At 29.0% G+C, this 20,195-nt stretch overlaps 13 non-coding genes across 13 annotated transcripts; all 13 read right to left on the reverse strand.

Moving 5' to 3' along the window:
• Nucleotides 1-210: 210 nt before the first annotated feature.
• trnaa-agc lies at nucleotides 211-283 on the reverse strand. Its single transcript has one exon. It is a non-coding gene; the product is annotated as a tRNA-Ala (tRNA).
• Nucleotides 284-1,500: 1,217 nt separating this feature from the next.
• trnaa-agc lies at nucleotides 1,501-1,573 on the reverse strand. The gene has a single exon. It is a non-coding gene; the product is annotated as a tRNA-Ala (tRNA).
• Nucleotides 1,574-2,512: 939 nt separating this feature from the next.
• On the reverse strand, nucleotides 2,513-2,585 carry trnaa-agc. Its single transcript has one exon. It is a non-coding gene; the product is annotated as a tRNA-Ala (tRNA).
• A 1,216-nt stretch (nucleotides 2,586-3,801) lies between these two features.
• On the reverse strand, nucleotides 3,802-3,874 carry trnaa-agc. The gene has a single exon. It is a non-coding gene; the product is annotated as a tRNA-Ala (tRNA).
• A 1,678-nt stretch (nucleotides 3,875-5,552) lies between these two features.
• trnaa-agc lies at nucleotides 5,553-5,625 on the reverse strand. The gene has a single exon. It is a non-coding gene; the product is annotated as a tRNA-Ala (tRNA).
• A 1,219-nt stretch (nucleotides 5,626-6,844) lies between these two features.
• trnaa-agc lies at nucleotides 6,845-6,917 on the reverse strand. The gene has a single exon. It is a non-coding gene; the product is annotated as a tRNA-Ala (tRNA).
• A 2,953-nt stretch (nucleotides 6,918-9,870) lies between these two features.
• Nucleotides 9,871-9,943, reverse strand: trnaa-agc. Its single transcript has one exon. It is a non-coding gene; the product is annotated as a tRNA-Ala (tRNA).
• Nucleotides 9,944-10,874: 931 nt separating this feature from the next.
• Nucleotides 10,875-10,947, reverse strand: trnaa-agc. Its single transcript has one exon. It is a non-coding gene; the product is annotated as a tRNA-Ala (tRNA).
• A 1,213-nt stretch (nucleotides 10,948-12,160) lies between these two features.
• trnaa-agc lies at nucleotides 12,161-12,233 on the reverse strand. The gene has a single exon. It is a non-coding gene; the product is annotated as a tRNA-Ala (tRNA).
• A 1,676-nt stretch (nucleotides 12,234-13,909) lies between these two features.
• trnaa-agc lies at nucleotides 13,910-13,982 on the reverse strand. The gene has a single exon. It is a non-coding gene; the product is annotated as a tRNA-Ala (tRNA).
• A 1,215-nt stretch (nucleotides 13,983-15,197) lies between these two features.
• trnaa-agc lies at nucleotides 15,198-15,270 on the reverse strand. The gene has a single exon. It is a non-coding gene; the product is annotated as a tRNA-Ala (tRNA).
• Nucleotides 15,271-17,497: 2,227 nt separating this feature from the next.
• On the reverse strand, nucleotides 17,498-17,570 carry trnaa-agc. Its single transcript has one exon. It is a non-coding gene; the product is annotated as a tRNA-Ala (tRNA).
• Nucleotides 17,571-19,802: 2,232 nt separating this feature from the next.
• Nucleotides 19,803-19,875, reverse strand: trnaa-agc. Its single transcript has one exon. It is a non-coding gene; the product is annotated as a tRNA-Ala (tRNA).
• Between the last annotated feature and the right edge of the window lie 320 nt (nucleotides 19,876-20,195).

Below are 20,195 nucleotides of genomic sequence, written 5' to 3' on the forward strand. Positions count from 1 at the left end.
AAACTCATACTATAGTATGTCAAAAAAGTGATAGAATAGTATATCGAAAAAAGTCATAGTATAGTATGAGGAAAAAAGTGAAAAAGTCATAGTATAGTATATCGAAAAAAGTCAGTATAGTATGTTGAAAATAGTCACAATTTAAGAATTGTGTTGTAAAGCAACCAGAAACCAACACAAGTCAGAAACAGAGATGTTTCTGAAGCCCTCTGGAGAATACGGGCATCGATCCCGCTACCTCTCGCATGCTAAGCGAGCGCTCTACCATTTGAGCTAATTCCCCTGTGTAACGTATGGTTCAAAATAAAATAAAAAATCATAGTACAGTATTACGAAAAAATTCATAAAAAGTCACAATTCACAGTTTTGGTTGTAAAGCAACTATTTGAGCTAATTCCCCTCTGTGGAACAAGGATGAAAAGAAAAAAAATTATAGTATAGCATGACGAAAAAAGTCATAAAAAAGTCATAGTATGGTATGACGAAAAAGTAATAAAAAAGTCATAGTATGGTATGACGAAAAAGTAATAAAAAGTCATAGCATAGTATGTCGAAAGAAGTTCAAAAAGTCATAGTATTGTGTGACAAAAAAACTCATACTATAGTATGTCAAAAAAGTGATAGAATAGTATATCGAAAAAGTCATAGTATAGTATGTCGAAAAAAGTGAAAAAGTCATAGTATTGTATGACGAAAAAACAGAATAGTATATCGAAAAAAGTCATAGTATAGTATGTCGAAAAAAGTCAAAAAGTCATAGTATAGTATGTTGAAAAAAGTCATAAAAAGTCATAGAATAGTATGTTGAAAAAAGTCATAAAAAGTCATAGTATAGTATGACAAAAAAAGTCAAAAAGTCATAGTATACTATGTCGAAAGAAGTAAAAAAGTCATAGTATTGTGTGACGAAAAAAGTCATAAAAAAGTCACCGAATAGTATGTTGAAAAAAGTCATACAAAAGTCATTAGTATGACGAAAAAAGTCAAAAAAGTCATAGTATACTATGTCGAAAGAAGTAAAAAAGTCATAGAATAGTATGAAGTAAAAAAGTCATAAAAAAGTCATAGTATAGTATGACAACAAAATTCAAAAAAGTCATGGTATAGTATGTCGAAAAAAGTTAGTATAGTATTTTGAAAAAAGTTATAGTATAGTATGTCGAAAAAAGTCATAAAAAGTCATAGAATAGTATGTTGAAAAAAGTCATAGTATAGTATTTTGAAAAAAGTTATAGTATAATATGTCGAAAAAAGTCATAAAAAGTCATAGAATAGTATGTTGAAAAAAGTCATAAAGTCATGAAAAGGTCATAGTACAGTATGTTGAAAAAAGTCATAAAAAAGTCATAGTATAGATGAGGAAAAAAGTCAAAAAGTCATAGTATAGTATATCGAAAAAAGTCAGTATAGTATGTCGAAAATAGTCACAATTTATGAATTGTGTTGTAAAGCAACCAGAAACCAACACAAGTCAGAAACAGAGATGTTTCTGAAGCCCTCTGGAGAATGCGGGCATCGATCCCGCTACCTCTCGCATGCTAAGCGAGCGCTCTACCATTTGAGCTAATTCCCCTGTGTAATGTATGGTTCAAAATAAAATAAAAAATCATAGTATAGTATTACGAAAAAATTCATAAAAAGTCACAATTCACAGTTTTGGTTGTAAAGCAACTATTTGAGCTAATTCCCCTCTGTGGAACAAGGATGAAAAGAAAAAAAATTATAGTATAGCATGACGAAAAAAGTCATAAAAAAGTCATAGTATGGTATGACGAAAAAGTAATAAAAAAGTCATAGTATGGTATGACGAAAAAGTAATAAAAAAGTCATAGCATAGTATGTCGAAAGAAGTTCAAAAGTCATAGTATTGTGTGACAAAAAAACTCATACTATAGTATGTCAAAAAAGTGATAGAATAGTATATCGAAAAAAGTCATAGTATAGTATGTCGAAAAAAGTGAAAAAGTCATAGTATTGTATGACGAAAAAAACAGAATAGTATGTCGAAAAAAGTCATAGTACAGTATGTTGAAAAAAGTCATAGAAAGTCATAGTATAGTATGACGAAAAAAGTCATAATTTATGAATTGTGTTGTAAAGCAACCAGAAACCAACATATGGGCCTGTGACATATGGATCAAAAGTAAAAAAAAAAATCATAGTATAAAATGTGAAAAGTCATAAAAAGGTCATAGTATAGTATGATGAAAAAAGTCATAGTATAGTATTTTGAAAAAAGTTATAGTATAATATGTCGAAAAAAGTCATAAAAAGTCATAGAATAGTATGTTGAAAAAAGTCATAAAGTCATGAAAAGGTCATAGTACAGTATGTTGAAAAAAGTCATAAAAAAGTCATAGTATAGTATGAGGAAAAAAGTCAAAAAAGTCATAGTATAGTATATCGAAAAAAGTCAGTATAGTATGTTGAAAATAGTCACAATTTATGAATTGTGTTGTAAAGCAACCAGAAACCAACACAAGTCAGAAACAGAGATGTTTCTGAAGCCCTCTGGAGAATACGGGCATCGATCCCGCTACCTCTCGCATGCTAAGCGAGCGCTCTACCATTTGAGCTAATTCCCCTGTGTAACGTATGGTTCAAATAAAATAAAAAATCATAGTACAGTATTACGAAAAAATTCATAAAAAGTCACAATTCACAGTTTTGGTTGTAAAGCAACTATTTGAGCTAATTCCCCTCTGTGGAACAAGGATGAAAAGAAAAAAATTATAGTATAGCATGACGAAAAAAGTCATAAAAAAGTCATAGTATGGTATGACGAAAAAGTAATAAAAAAGTCATAGTATGGTATGACGAAAAAGTAATAAAAAAGTCATAGCATAGTATGTCGAAAGAAGTTCAAAAAGTCATAGTATTGTGTGACAAAAAAACTCATACTATAGTATGTCAAAAAAGTGATAGAATAGTATATCGAAAAAAGTCATAGTATAGTATGTCGAAAAAAGTGAAAAAGTCATAGTATTGTATGACGAAAAAACAGAATAGTATATCGAAAAAAGTCATAGTATAGTATGTCGAAAAAAGTCAAAAAAGTCATAGTATAGTATGTTGAAAAAAGTCATAAAAAGTCATAGAATAGTATGTTGAAAAAAGTCATAAAAAGTCATAGTATAGTATGACAAAAAAAGTCAAAAAGTCATAGTATACTATGTCGAAAGAAGTAAAAAAGTCATAGTATTGTGTGACGAAAAAAGTCATAAAAAAGTCACCGAATAGTATGTTGAAAAAAGTCATACAAAAGTCATTAGTATGACGAAAAAAGTCAAAAAAGTCATAGTATACTATGTCGAAAGAAGTAAAAAGTCATAGAATAGTATGAAGTAAAAAGTCATAAAAAGTCATAGTATAGTATGACAACAAAATTCAAAAAAGTCATGGTATAGTATGTCGAAAAAAGTTAGTATAGTATTTTGAAAAAAGTTATAGTATAGTATGTCGAAAAAAGTCATAAAAAGTCATAGAATAGTATGTTGAAAAAAGTCATAGTATAGTATTTTGAAAAAAGTTATAGTATAATATGTCGAAAAAAGTCATAAAAAGTCATAGAATAGTATGTTGAAAAAAGTCATAAAGTCATGAAAAGGTCATAGTACAGTATGTTGAAAAAAGTCATAAAAAAGTCATAGTATAGATGAGGAAAAAAGTCAAAAAAGTCATAGTATAGTATATCGAAAAAAGTCAGTATAGTATGTCGAAAATAGTCACAATTTATGAATTGTGTTGTAAAGCAACCAGAAACCAACACAAGTCAGAAACAGAGATGTTTCTGAAGCCCTCTGGAGAATGCGGGCATCGATCCCGCTACCTCTCGCATGCTAAGCGAGCGCTCTACCATTTGAGCTAATTCCCCTGTGTAATGTATGGTTCAAAATAAAATAAAAAATCATAGTATAGTATTACGAAAAAATTCATAAAAAGTCACAATTCACAGTTTTGGTTGTAAAGCAACTATTTGAGCTAATTCCCCTCTGTGGAACAAGGATGAAAAGAAAAAAAATTATAGTATAGCATGACGAAAAAAGTCATAAAAAAGTCATAGTATGGTATGACGAAAAAGTAATAAAAAAGTCATAGTATGGTATGACGAAAAAGTAATAAAAAAGTCATAGCATAGTATGTCGAAAGAAGTTCAAAAAGTCATAGTATTGTGTGACAAAAAAACTCATACTATAGTATGTCAAAAAAGTGAAAAAGTCATAGTATTGTATGACGAAAAAACAGAATAGTATATCGAAAAAAGTCATAGTATAGTATGTCGAAAAAAGTCAAAAAAGTCATAGTATAGTATGTTGAAAAAAGTCATAAAAAGTCATAGAATAGTATGTTGAAAAAAGTCATAAAAAGTCATAGTATAGTATGACAAAAAAAGTCAAAAAAGTCATAGTATACTATGTCGAAAGAAGTAAAAAAGTCATAGTATTGTGTGACGAAAAAAGTCATAAAAAAGTCACCGAATAGTATGTTGAAAAAAGTCATACAAAAGTCATTAGTATGACGAAAAAAGTCAAAAAAGTCATAGTATACTATGTCGAAAGAAGTAAAAAAGTCATAGAATAGTATGAAGTAAAAAAGTCATAAAAAAGTCATAGTATAGTATGACAACAAAATTCAAAAAAGTCATGGTATAGTATGTCGAAAAAAGTTAGTATAGTATTTTGAAAAAAGTTATAGTATAGTATGTCGAAAAAAGTCATAAAAAGTCATAGAATAGTATGTTGAAAAAAGTCATAGTATAGTATTTTGAAAAAAGTTATAGTATAATATGTCGAAAAAAGTCATAAAAAGTCATAGAATAGTATGTTGAAAAAAGTCATAAAGTCATGAAAAGGTCATAGTACAGTATGTTGAAAAAAGTCATAAAAAAGTGCGGGCAAAAATGCGGGCAAAAATGCGGGCATCGATCCCGCTACCTCTCGCATGCTAAGCGAGCGCTCTACCATTTGAGCTAATTCCCCTGTGTAATGTATGGTTCAAAATAAAATAAAAAATCATAGTATAGTATTACGAAAAAATTCATAAAAAGTCACAATTCACAGTTTTGGTTGTAAAGCAACTATTTGAGCTAATTCCCCTCTGTGGAACAAGGATGAAAAGAAAAAAAATTATAGTATAGCATGACGAAAAAAGTCATAAAAAAGTCATAGTATGGTATGACGAAAAAGTAATAAAAAAGTCATAGTATGGTATGACGAAAAGTAATAAAAAGTCATAGCATAGTATGTCGAAAGAAGTTCAAAAAGTCATAGTATTGTGTGACAAAAAAACTCATACTATAGTATGTCAAAAAAGTGATAGAATAGTATATCGAAAAAAGTCATAGTATAGTATGTCGAAAAAAGTGAAAAAGTCATAGTATTGTATGACGAAAAAACAGAATAGTATGTCGAAAAAGTCATAGTACAGTATGTTGAAAAAAGTCATAGAAAGTCATAGTATAGTATGACGAAAAAAGTCATAATTTATGAATTGTGTTGTAAAGCAACCAGAAACCAACACAAGTCAGAAACAGAGATGTTTCTGAAGCCCTCTGGAGAATACGGGCATCGATCCCGCTACCTCTCGCATGCTAAGCGAGCGCTCTACCATTTGAGCTAATTCCCCTGTGTAACGTATGGTTCAAAATAAAATAAAAAATCATAGTACAGTATTACGAAAAAATTCATAAAAAGTCACAATTCACAGTTTTGGTTGTAAAGCAACTATTTGAGCTAATTCCCCTCTGTGGAACAAGGATGAAAAGAAAAAAAATTATAGTATAGCATGACGAAAAAAGTCATAAAAAAGTCATAGTATGGTATGACGAAAAAGTAATAAAAAAGTCATAGTATGGTATGACGAAAAAGTAATAAAAAAGTCATAGCATAGTATGTCGAAAGAAGTTCAAAAAGTCATAGTATTGTGTGACAAAAAAACTCATACTATAGTATGTCAAAAAAGTGATAGAATAGTATATCGAAAAAAGTCATAGTATAGTATGTCGAAAAAAGTGAAAAAGTCATAGTATTGTATGACGAAAAAACAGAATAGTATATCGAAAAAAGTCATAGTATAGTATGTCGAAAAAGTCAAAAAAGTCATAGTATAGTATGTTGAAAAAAGTCATAAAAAGTCATAGAATAGTATGTTGAAAAAAGTCATAAAAAGTCATAGTATAGTATGACAAAAAAAGTCAAAAAAGTCATAGTATACTATGTCGAAAGAAGTAAAAAAGTCATAGTATTGTGTGACGAAAAAAGTCATAAAAAAGTCACCGAATAGTATGTTGAAAAAAGTCATACAAAAGTCATTAGTATGACGAAAAAAGTCAAAAAGTCATAGTATACTATGTCGAAAGAAGTAAAAAAGTCATAGAATAGTATGAAGTAAAAAAGTCATAAAAAAGTCATAGTATAGTATGACAACAAAATTCAAAAAAGTCATGGTATAGTATGTCGAAAAAAGTTAGTATAGTATTTTGAAAAAAGTTATAGTATAGTATGTCGAAAAAAGTCATAAAAAGTCATAGAATAGTATGTTGAAAAAAGTCATAGTATAGTATTTTGAAAAAAGTTATAGTATAATATGTCGAAAAAAGTCATAAAAAGTCATAGAATAGTATGTTGAAAAAAGTCATAAAGTCATGAAAAGGTCATAGTACAGTATGTTGAAAAAAGTCATAAAAAAGTCATAGTATAGATGAGGAAAAAAGTCAAAAAAGTCATAGTATAGTATATCGAAAAAGTCAGTATAGTATGTCGAAAATAGTCACAATTTATGAATTGTGTTGTAAAGCAACCAGAAACCAACACAAGTCAGAAACAGAGATGTTTCTGAAGCCCTCTGGAGAATGCGGGCATCGATCCCGCTACCTCTCGCATGCTAAGCGAGCGCTCTACCATTTGAGCTAATTCCCCTGTGTAATGTATGGTTCAAAATAAAATAAAAAATCATAGTATAGTATTACGAAAAATTCATAAAAAGTCACAATTCACAGTTTTGGTTGTAAAGCAACTATTTGAGCTAATTCCCCTCTGTGGAACAAGGATGAAAAGAAAAAAAATTATAGTATAGCATGACGAAAAAAGTCATAAAAAAGTCATAGTATGGTATGACGAAAAAGTAATAAAAAAGTCATAGTATGGTATGACGAAAAAGTAATAAAAAAGTCATAGCATAGTATGTCGAAAGAAGTTCAAAAAGTCATAGTATTGTGTGACAAAAAAACTCATACTATAGTATGTCAAAAAAGTGATAGAATAGTATATCGAAAAAAGTCATAGTATAGTATGTCGAAAAAAGTGAAAAAGTCATAGTATTGTATGACGAAAAAACAGAATAGTATGTCGAAAAAGTCATAGTACAGTATGTTGAAAAAAGTCATAGAAAGTCATAGTATAGTATGACGAAAAAAGTCATAATTTATGAATTGTGTTGTAAAGCAACCAGAAACCAACATATGGGCCTGTGACATATGGATCAAAAGTAAAAAAAAATCATAGTATAAAATGTGAAAAGTCATAAAAAGGTCATAGTATAGTATGATGAAAAAAGTCATAGTATAGTATTTGAAAAAAGTTATAGTATAATATGTCGAAAAAAGTCATAAAAAGTCATAGAATAGTATGTTGAAAAAAGTCATAAAGTCATGAAAAGGTCATAGTACAGTATGTTGAAAAAAGTCATAAAAAAGTCATAGTATAGTATGAGGAAAAAAGTCAAAAAAGTCATAGTATAGTATATCGAAAAAAGTCAGTATAGTATGTCGAAAATAGTCACAATTTATGAATTGTGTTGTAAAGCAACCAGAAACCAACACAAGTCAGAAACAGAGATGTTTCTGAAGCCCTCTGGAGAATACGGGCATCGATCCCGCTACCTCTCGCATGCTAAGCGAGCACTCTACCATTTGAGCTAATTCCCCTGTGTAACGTATGGTTCAAAATAAAATAAAAAATCATAGTACAGTATTACGAAAAAATTCATAAAAAGTCACAATTCACAGTTTTGGTTGTAAAGCAACTATTTGAGCTAATTCCCCTCTGTGGAACAAGGATGAAAAGAAAAAAAATTATAGTATAGCATGACGAAAAAAGTCATAAAAAAGTCATAGTATGGTATGACGAAAAAGTAATAAAAAAGTCATAGTATGGTATGACGAAAAAGTAATAAAAAAGTCATAGCATAGTATGTCGAAAGAAGTTCAAAAAGTCATAGTATTGTGTGACAAAAAAACTCATACTATAGTATGTCAAAAAAGTGATAGAATAGTATATCGAAAAAAGTCATAGTATAGTATTTTGAAAAAAGTTATAGTATAATATGTCGAAAAAAGTCATAAAAAGTCATAGAATAGTATGTTGAAAAAAGTCATAAAGTCATGAAAAGGTCATAGTACAGTATGTTGAAAAAAGTCATAAAAAAGTCATAGTATAGTATGAGGAAAAAAGTCAAAAAAGTCATAGTATAGTATATCGAAAAAAGTCAGTATAGTATGTTGAAAATAGTCACAATTTATGAATTGTGTTGTAAAGCAACCAGAAACCAACACAAGTCAGAAACAGAGATGTTTCTGAAGCCCTCTGGAGAATACGGGCATCGATCCCTCTACCTCTCGCATGCTAAGCGAGCGCTCTACCATTTGAGCTAATTCCCCTGTGTAACGTATGGTTCAAAATAAAATAAAAAATCATAGTACAGTATTACGAAAAAATTCATAAAAAGTCACAATTCACAGTTTTGGTTGTAAAGCAACTATTTGAGCTAATTCCCCTCTGTGGAACAAGGATGAAAAGAAAAAAAATTATAGTATAGCATGACGAAAAAAGTCATAAAAAGTCATAGTATGGTATGACGAAAAAGTAATAAAAAGTCATAGTATGGTATGACGAAAAAGTAATAAAAAAGTCATAGCATAGTATGTCGAAAGAAGTTCAAAAAGTCATAGTATTGTGTGACAAAAAAACTCATACTATAGTATGTCAAAAAGTGATAGAATAGTATATCGAAAAAGTCATAGTATAGTATGTCGAAAAAAGTGAAAAAGTCATAGTATTGTATGACGAAAAAACAGAATAGTATATCGAAAAAAGTCATAGTATAGTATGTCGAAAAAAGTCAAAAAGTCATAGTATAGTATGTTGAAAAAAGTCATAAAAAGTCATAGAATAGTATGTTGAAAAAAGTCATAAAAAGTCATAGTATAGTATGACAAAAAAAGTCAAAAAAGTCATAGTATACTATGTCGAAAGAAGTAAAAAAGTCATAGTATTGTGTGACGAAAAAAGTCATAAAAAAGTCACCGAATAGTATGTTGAAAAAGTCATACAAAAGTCATTAGTATGACGAAAAAAGTCAAAAAAGTCATAGTATACTATGTCGAAAGAAGTAAAAAAGTCATAGAATAGTATGAAGTAAAAAAGTCATAAAAAAGTCATAGTATAGTATGACAACAAAATTCAAAAAAGTCATGGTATAGTATGTCGAAAAAGTTAGTATAGTATTTTGAAAAAAGTTATAGTATAGTATGTCGAAAAAAGTCATAAAAAGTCATAGAATAGTATGTTGAAAAAAGTCATAGTATAGTATTTTGAAAAAAGTTATAGTATAATATGTCGAAAAAAGTCATAAAAAGTCATAGAATAGTATGTTGAAAAAGTCATAAAGTCATGAAAAGGTCATAGTACAGTATGTTGAAAAAAGTCATAAAAAAGTCATAGTATAGATGAGGAAAAAAGTCAAAAAAGTCATAGTATAGTATATCGAAAAAAGTCAGTATAGTATGTCGAAAATAGTCACAATTTATGAATTGTGTTGTAAAGCAACCAGAAACCAACACAAGTCAGAAACAGAGATGTTTCTGAAGCCCTCTGGAGAATGCGGGCATCGATCCCGCTACCTCTCGCATGCTAAGCGAGCGCTCTACCATTTGAGCTAATTCCCCTGTGTAATGTATGGTTCAAAATAAAATAAAAAATCATAGTATAGTATTACGAAAAAATTCATAAAAAGTCACAATTCACAGTTTTGGTTGTAAAGCAACTATTTGAGCTAATTCCCCTCTGTGGAACAAGGATGAAAAGAAAAAAAATTATAGTATAGCATGACGAAAAAAGTCATAAAAAGTCATAGTATGGTATGACGAAAAAGTAATAAAAAAGTCATAGTATGGTATGACGAAAAGTAATAAAAAAGTCATAGCATAGTATGTCGAAAGAAGTTCAAAAAGTCATAGTATTGTGTGACAAAAAAACTCATACTATAGTATGTCAAAAAAGTGATAGAATAGTATATCGAAAAAAGTCATAGTATAGTATGTCGAAAAAAGTGAAAAAGTCATAGTATTGTATGACGAAAAAACAGAATAGTATGTCGAAAAAGTCATAGTACAGTATGTTGAAAAAAGTCATAGAAAGTCATAGTATAGTATGACGAAAAAAGTCATAATTTATGAATTGTGTTGTAAAGCAACCAGAAACCAACATATGGGCCTGTGACATATGGATCAAAAGTAAAAAAAAATCATAGTATAAAATGTGAAAAGTCATAAAAAGGTCATAGTATAGTATGATGAAAAAAGTCATAGTATAGTATTTTGAAAAAGTTATAGTATAATATGTCGAAAAAAGTCATAAAAAGTCATAGAATAGTATGTTGAAAAAAGTCATAAAGTCATGAAAAGGTCATAGTACAGTATGTTGAAAAAAGTCATAAAAAAGTCATAGTATAGTATGAGGAAAAAGTCAAAAAGTCATAGTATAGTATATCGAAAAAAGTCAGTATAGTATGTTGAAAATAGTCACAATTTATGAATTGTGTTGTAAAGCAACCAGAAACCAACACAAGTCAGAAACAGAGATGTTTCTGAAGCCCTCTGGAGAATACGGGCATCGATCCCGCTACCTCTCGCATGCTAAGCGAGCGCTCTACCATTTGAGCTAATTCCCCTGTGTAACGTATGGTTCAAAATAAAATAAAAATCATAGTACAGTATTACGAAAAAATTCATAAAAAGTCACAATTCACAGTTTTGGTTGTAAAGCAACTATTTGAGCTAATTCCCCTCTGTGGAACAAGGATGAAAAGAAAAAAAATTATAGTATAGCATGACGAAAAAAGTCATAAAAAAGTCATAGTATGGTATGACGAAAAAGTAATAAAAAGTCATAGTATGGTATGACGAAAAAGTAATAAAAAAGTCATAGCATAGTATGTCGAAAGAAGTTCAAAAGTCATAGTATTGTGTGACAAAAAAACTCATACTATAGTATGTCAAAAAAGTGATAGAATAGTATATCGAAAAAAGTCATAGTATAGTATGTCGAAAAAAGTGAAAAAGTCATAGTATTGTATGACGAAAAAACAGAATAGTATATCGAAAAAGTCATAGTATAGTATGTCGAAAAAAGTCAAAAAGTCATAGTATAGTATGTTGAAAAAAGTCATAAAAAGTCATAGAATAGTATGTTGAAAAAAGTCATAAAAAGTCATAGTATAGTATGACAAAAAAAGTCAAAAAGTCATAGTATACTATGTCGAAAGAAGTAAAAAAGTCATAGTATTGTGTGACGAAAAAAGTCATAAAAAAGTCACCGAATAGTATGTTGAAAAAGTCATACAAAAGTCATTAGTATGACGAAAAAAGTCAAAAAAGTCATAGTATACTATGTCGAAAGAAGTAAAAAAGTCATAGAATAGTATGAAGTAAAAAAGTCATAAAAAAGTCATAGTATAGTATGACAACAAAATTCAAAAAGTCATGGTATAGTATGTCGAAAAAAGTTAGTATAGTATTTTGAAAAAAGTTATAGTATAGTATGTCGAAAAAAGTCATAAAAAGTCATAGAATAGTATGTTGAAAAAAGTCATAGTATAGTATTTTGAAAAAGTTATAGTATAATATGTCGAAAAAAGTCATAAAAAGTCATAGAATAGTATGTTGAAAAAAGTCATAAAGTCATGAAAAGGTCATAGTACAGTATGTTGAAAAAAGTCATAAAAAAGTCATAGTATAGATGAGGAAAAAAGTCAAAAAAGTCATAGTATAGTATATCGAAAAAAGTCAGTATAGTATGTCGAAAATAGTCACAATTTATGAATTGTGTTGTAAAGCAACCAGAAACCAACACAAGTCAGAAACAGAGATGTTTCTGAAGCCCTCTGGAGAATGCGGGCATCGATCCCGCTACCTCTCGCATGCTAAGCGAGCGCTCTACCATTTGAGCTAATTCCCCTGTGTAATGTATGGTTCAAAATAAAATAAAAAATCATAGTATAGTATTACGAAAAAATTCATAAAAGTCACAATTCACAGTTTTGGTTGTAAAGCAACTATTTGAGCTAATTCCCCTCTGTGGAACAAGGATGAAAAGAAAAAAATTATAGTATAGCATGACGAAAAAAGTCATAAAAAGTCATAGTATGGTATGACGAAAAAGTAATAAAAAAGTCATAGTATGGTATGACGAAAAAGTAATAAAAAAGTCATAGCATAGTATGTCGAAAGAAGTTCAAAAAGTCATAGTATTGTGTGACAAAAAAACTCATACTATAGTATGTCAAAAAAGTGAAAAAGTCATAGTATTGTATGACGAAAAAACAGAATAGTATATCGAAAAAAGTCATAGTATAGTATGTCGAAAAAAAGTCAAAAAGTCATAGTATAGTATGTTGAAAAAAGTCATAAAAAGTCATAGAATAGTATGTTGAAAAAAGTCATAAAAGTCATAGTATAGTATGACAAAAAAAGTCAAAAAAGTCATAGTATACTATGTCGAAAGAAGTAAAAAAGTCATAGTATTGTGTGACGAAAAAAGTCATAAAAAAGTCACCGAATAGTATGTTGAAAAAAGTCATACAAAAGTCATTAGTATGACGAAAAAAGTCAAAAAAGTCATAGTATACTATGTCGAAAGAAGTAAAAAAGTCATAGAATAGTATGAAGTAAAAAAGTCATAAAAAAGTCATAGTATAGTATGACAACAAAATTCAAAAAAGTCATGGTATAGTATGTCGAAAAAAGTTAGTATAGTATTTTGAAAAAAGTTATAGTATAGTATGTCGAAAAAAGTCATAAAAAGTCATAGAATAGTATGTTGAAAAAAGTCATAGTATAGTATTTTGAAAAAAGTTATAGTATAATATGTCGAAAAAAGTCATAAAAAGTCATAGAATAGTATGTTGAAAAAAGTCATAAAGTCATGAAAAGGTCATAGTACAGTATGTTGAAAAAAGTCATAAAAAAGTGCGGGCAAAAATGCGGGCAAAAATGCGGGCATCGATCCCGCTACCTCTCGCATGCTAAGCGAGCGCTCTACCATTTGAGCTAATTCCCCTGTGTAATGTATGGTTCAAAATAAAATAAAAAATCATAGTATAGTATTACGAAAAAATTCATAAAAAGTCACAATTCACAGTTTTGGTTGTAAAGCAACTATTTGAGCTAATTCCCCTCTGTGGAACAAGGATGAAAAGAAAAAAAATTATAGTATAGCATGACGAAAAAAGTCATAAAAAAGTCATAGTATGGTATGACGAAAAAGTAATAAAAAAGTCATAGTATGGTATGACGAAAAAGTAATAAAAAAGTCATAGCATAGTATGTCGAAAGAAGTTCAAAAAGTCATAGTATTGTGTGACAAAAAAACTCATACTATAGTATGTCAAAAAAGTGATAGAATAGTATATCGAAAAAAGTCATAGTATAGTATGTCGAAAAAAGTGAAAAAGTCATAGTATTGTATGACGAAAAAACAGAATAGTATGTCGAAAAAGTCATAGTACAGTATGTTGAAAAAAGTCATAGAAAGTCATAGTATAGTATGACGAAAAAAGTCATAATTTATGAATTGTGTTGTAAAGCAACCAGAAACCAACACAAGTCAGAAACAGAGATGTTTCTGAAGCCCTCTGGAGAATACGGGCATCGATCCCGCTACCTCTCGCATGCTAAGCGAGCGCTCTACCATTTGAGCTAATTCCCCTGTGTAACGTATGGTTCAAAATAAAATAAAAATCATAGTACAGTATTACGAAAAAATTCATAAAAAGTCACAATTCACAGTTTTGGTTGTAAAGCAACTATTTGAGCTAATTCCCCTCTGTGGAACAAGGATGAAAAGAAAAAAAATTATAGTATAGCATGACGAAAAAAGTCATAAAAAAGTCATAGTATGGTATGACGAAAAAGTAATAAAAAGTCATAGTATGGTATGACGAAAAAGTAATAAAAAAGTCATAGCATAGTATGTCGAAAGAAGTTCAAAAAGTCATAGTATTGTGTGACAAAAAAACTCATACTATAGTATGTCAAAAAAGTGATAGAATAGTATATCGAAAAAAGTCATAGTATAGTATGTCGAAAAAAGTGAAAAAGTCATAGTATTGTATGACGAAAAAACAGAATAGTATATCGAAAAAAGTCATAGTATAGTATGTCGAAAAAAGTCAAAAAAGTCATAGTATAGTATGTTGAAAAAAGTCATAAAAAGTCATAGAATAGTATGTTGAAAAAAGTCATAAAAAGTCATAGTATAGTATGACAAAAAAGTCAAAAAAGTCATAGTATACTATGTCGAAAGAAGTAAAAAAGTCATAGTATTGTGTGACGAAAAAGTCATAAAAAGTCACCGAATAGTATGTTGAAAAAAGTCATACAAAAGTCATTAGTATGACGAAAAAAGTCAAAAAAGTCATAGTATACTATGTCGAAAGAAGTAAAAAGTCATAGAATAGTATGAAGTAAAAAAGTCATAAAAAAGTCATAGTATAGTATGACAACAAAATTCAAAAAAGTCATGGTATAGTATGTCGAAAAAAGTTAGTATAGTATTTTGAAAAAAGTTATAGTATAGTATGTCGAAAAAAGTCATAAAAAGTCATAGAATAGTATGTTGAAAAAAGTCATAGTATAGTATTTTGAAAAAAGTTATAGTATAATATGTCGAAAAAAGTCATAAAAAGTCATAGAATAGTATGTTGAAAAAAGTCATAAAGTCATGAAAAGGTCATAGTACAGTATGTTGAAAAAAGTCATAAAAAAGTCATAGTATAGATGAGGAAAAAAGTCAAAAAGTCATAGTATAGTATATCGAAAAAAGTCAGTATAGTATGTCGAAAATAGTCACAATTTATGAATTGTGTTGTAAAGCAACCAGAAACCAACACAAGTCAGAAACAGAGATGTTTCTGAAGCCCTCTGGAGAATGCGGGCATCGATCCCGCTACCTCTCGCATGCTAAGCGAGCGCTCTACCATTTGAGCTAATTCCCCTGTGTAATGTATGGTTCAAAATAAAATAAAAAATCATAGTATAGTATTACGAAAAAATTCATAAAAAGTCACAATTCACAGTTTTGGTTGTAAAGCAACTATTGAGCTAATTCCCCTCTGTGGAACAAGGATGAAAAGAAAAAAAATTATAGTATAGCATGACGAAAAAAGTCATAAAAAAGTCATAGTATGGTATGACGAAAAAGTAATAAAAAAGTCATAGTATGGTATGACGAAAAAGTAATAAAAAGTCATAGCATAGTATGTCGAAAGAAGTTCAAAAAGTCATAGTATTGTGTGACAAAAAAACTCATACTATAGTATGTCAAAAAAGTGATAGAATAGTATATCGAAAAAAGTCATAGTATAGTATGTCGAAAAAAGTGAAAAAGTCATAGTATTGTATGACGAAAAAACAGAATAGTATGTCGAAAAAGTCATAGTACAGTATGTTGAAAAAAGTCATAGAAAGTCATAGTATAGTATGACGAAAAAAGTCATAATTTATGAATTGTGTTGTAAAGCAACCAGAAACCAACATATGGGCCTGTGACATATGGATCAAAAGTAAAAAAAAATCATAGTATAAAATGTGAAAAGTCATAAAAAGGTCATAGTATAGTATGATGAAAAAAGTCATAGTATAGTATTTTGAAAAAAGTTATAGTATAATATGTCGAAAAAAGTCATAAAAAGTCATAGAATAGTATGTTGAAAAAAGTCATAAAGTCATGAAAAGGTCATAGTACAGTATGTTGAAAAAAGTCATAAAAAAGTCATAGTATAGTATGAGGAAAAAAGTCAAAAAAGTCATAGTATAGTATATCGAAAAAAGTCAGTATAGTATGTCGAAAATAGTCACAATTTATGAATTGTGTTGTAAAGCAACCAGAAACCAACACAAGTCAGAAACAGAGATGTTTCTGAAGCCCTCTGGAGAATACGGGCATCGATCCCGCTACCTCTCGCATGCTAAGCGAGCACTCTACCATTTGAGCTAATTCCCCTGTGTAACGTATGGTTCAAAATAAAATAAAAAATCATAGTACAGTATTACGAAAAATTCATAAAAAGTCACAATTCACAGTTTTGGTTGTAAAGCAACTATTTGAGCTAATTCCCCTCTGTGGAACAAGGATGAAAAGAAAAAAAATTATAGTATAGCATGACGAAAAAAGTCATAAAAAAGTCATAGTATGGTATGACGAAAAAGTAATAAAAAAGTCATAGTATGGTATGACGAAAAAGTAATAAAAAAGTCATAGCATAGTATGTCGAAAGAAGTTCAAAAAGTCATAGTATTGTGTGACAAAAAAACTCATACTATAGTATGTCAAAAAAGTGATAGAATAGTATATCGAAAAAAGTCATAGTATAGTATGTCGAAAAAAGTGAAAAAGTCATAGTATTGTATGACGAAAAAACAGAATAGTATATCGAAAAAAGTCATAGTATAGTATGTCGAAAAAAGTCAAAAAGTCATAGTATAGTATGTTGAAAAAAGTCATAAAAAGTCATAGAATAGTATGTTGAAAAAAGTCATAAAAAGTCATAGTATAGTATGACAAAAAAAGTCAAAAAAGTCATAGTATACTATGTCGAAAGAAGTAAAAAAGTCATAGTATTGTGTGACGAAAAAAGTCATAAAAAAGTCACCGAATAGTATGTTGAAAAAAGTCATACAAAAGTCATTAGTATGACGAAAAAAGTCAAAAAAGTCATAGTATACTATGTCGAAAGAAGTAAAAAAGTCATAGAATAGTATGAAGTAAAAAAGTCATAAAAAAGTCATAGTATAGTATGACAACAAAATTCAAAAAAGTCATGGTATAGTATGTCGAAAAAAGTTAGTATAGTATTTTGAAAAAAGTTATAGTATAGTATGTCGAAAAAAGTCATAAAAAGTCATAGAATAGTATGTTGAAAAAAGTCATAGTATAGTATTTTGAAAAAAGTTATAGTATAATATGTCGAAAAAAGTCATAAAAAGTCATAGAATAGTATGTTGAAAAAAGTCATAAAGTCATGAAAAGGTCATAGTACAGTATGTTGAAAAAAGTCATAAAAAAGTCATAGTATAGATGAGGAAAAAAGTCAAAAAAGTCATAGTATAGTATATCGAAAAAAGTCAGTATAGTATGTCGAAAATAGTCACAATTTATGAATTGTGTTGTAAAGCAACCAGAAACCAACACAAGTCAGAAACAGAGATGTTTCTGAAGCCCTCTGGAGAATGCGGGCATCGATCCCGCTACCTCTCGCATGCTAAGCGAGCGCTCTACCATTTGAGCTAATTCCCCTGTGTAATGTATGGTTCAAAATAAAATAAAAAATCATAGTATAGTATTACGAAAAAATTCATAAAAAGTCACAATTCACAGTTTTGGTTGTAAAGCAACTATTGGAGCTAATTCCCCTCTGTGGAACAAGGATGAAAAGAAAAAAAATTATAGTATAGCATGACGAAAAAAGTCATAAAAAAGTCATAGTATGGTATGACGAAAAAGTAATAAAAAAGTCATAGTATGGTATGACGAAAAAGTAATAAAAAAGTCATAGCATAGTATGTCGAAAGAAGTTCAAAAAGTCATAGTATTGTGTGACAAAAAAACTCATACTATAGTATGTCAAAAAAGTGATAGAATAGTATATCGAAAAAAGTCATAGTATAGTATGTCGAAAAAAGTGAAAAAGTCATAGTATTGTATGACGAAAAAACAGAATAGTATGTCGAAAAAGTCATAGTACAGTATGTTGAAAAAAGTCATAGAAAGTCATAGTATAGTATGACGAAAAAAGTCATAATTTATGAATTGTGTTGTAAAGCAACCAGAAACCAACATATGGGCCTGTGACATATGGATCAAAAGTAAAAAAAAAAATCATAGTATAAAATGTGAAAAGTCATAAAAAGGTCATAGTATAGTATGATGAAAAAAGTCATAGTATAGTATTTTGAAAAAAGTTATAGTATAATATGTCGAAAAAAGTCATAAAAAGTCATAGAATAGTATGTTGAAAAAAGTCATAAAGTCATGAAAAGGTCATAGTACAGTATGTTGAAAAAGTCATAAAAAAGTCATAGTATAGTATGAGGAAAAAAGTCAAAAAAGTCATAGTATAGTATATCGAAAAAAGTCAGTATAGTATGTCGAAAATAGTCACAATTTATGAATTGTGTTGTAAAGCAACCAGAAACCAACACAAGTCAGAAACAGAGATGTTTCTGAAGCCCTCTGGAGAATACGGGCATCGATCCCGCTACCTCTCGCATGCTAAGCGAGCACTCTACCATTTGAGCTAATTCCCCTGTGTAACGTATGGTTCAAAATAAAATAAAAAATCATAGTACAGTATTACGAAAAAATTCATAAAAAGTCACAATTCACAGTTTTGGTTGTAAAGCAACTATTTGAGCTAATTCCCCTCTGTGGAACAAGGATGAAAAGAAAAAAAATTATAGTATAGCATGACGAAAAAAGTCATAAAAAAGTCATAGTATGGTATGACGAAAAAGTAATAAAAAAGTCATAGTATGGTATGACGAAAAAGTAATAAAAAAGTCATAGCATAGTATGTCGAAAGAAGTTCAAAAAGTCATAGTATTGTGTGACAAAAAAACTCATACTATAGTATGTCAAAAAAGTGATAGAATAGTATATCGAAAAAAGTCATAGTATAGTATGTCGAAAAAAGTGAAAAAGTCATAGTATTGTATGACGAAAAAACAGAATAGTATATCGAAAAAAGTCATAGTATAGTATGTCGAAAAAAGTCAAAAAAGTCATAGTATAGTATGTTGAAAAAAGTCATAAAAAGTCATAGAATAGTATGTTGAAAAAAGTCATAAAAAGTCATAGTATAGTATGACAAAAAAAGTCAAAAAAGTCATAGTATACTATGTCGAAAGAAGTAAAAAAGTCATAGTATTGTGTGACGAAAAAAGTCATAAAAAAGTCACCGAATAGTATGTTGAAAAAAGTCATACAAAAGTCATTAGTATGACGAAAAAAGTCAAAAAAGTCATAGTATACTATGTCGAAAGAAGTAAAAAAGTCATAGAATAGTATGAAGTAAAAAAGTCATAAAAAAGTCATAGTATAGTATGACAACAAAATTCAAAAAAGTCATGGTATAGTATGTCGAAAAAAGTTAGTATAGTATTTTGAAAAAAGTTATAGTATAGTATGTCGAAAAAAGTCATAAAAAGTCATAGAATAGTATGTTGAAAAAAGTCATAGTATAGTATTTTGAAAAAAGTTATAGTATAATATGTCGAAAAAAGTCATAAAAAGTCATAGAATAGTATGTTGAAAAAAGTCATAAAGTCATGAAAAGGTCATAGTACAGTATGTTGAAAAAAGTCATAAAAAAGTCATAGTATAGATGAGGAAAAAAGTCAAAAAAGTCATAGTATAGTATATCGAAAAAAGTCAGTATAGTATGTCGAAAATAGTCACAATTTATGAATTGTGTTGTAAAGCAACCAGAAACCAACACAAGTCAGAAACAGAGATGTTTCTGAAGCCCTCTGGAGAATGCGGGCATCGATCCCGCTACCTCTCGCATGCTAAGCGAGCGCTCTACCATTTGAGCTAATTCCCCTGTGTAATGTATGGTTCAAAATAAAATAAAAAATCATAGTATAGTATTACAAAAAAATTCATAAAAAGTCACAATTCACAGTTTTGGTTGTAAAGCAACTATTTGAGCTAATTCCCCTCTGTGGAACAAGGATGAAAAGAAAAAAAATTACAGTATAGCATGACGAAAAAAGTCATAAAAAAGTCATAGTATGGTATGACGAAAAAGTAATAAAAAAGTCATAGTATGGTATGACGAAAAAGTAATAAAAAAGTCATAGCATAGTATGTCGAAAGAAGTTCAAAAAGTCATAGTATTGTGTGACAAAAAAACTCATACTA

The sequence above is a fragment of the Sander lucioperca genome, chromosome 5 (assembly GCF_008315115.2).
Source record: "Sander lucioperca isolate FBNREF2018 chromosome 5, SLUC_FBN_1.2, whole genome shotgun sequence".
NCBI classification, from domain to species: domain Eukaryota; kingdom Metazoa; phylum Chordata; class Actinopteri; order Perciformes; family Percidae; genus Sander; species Sander lucioperca.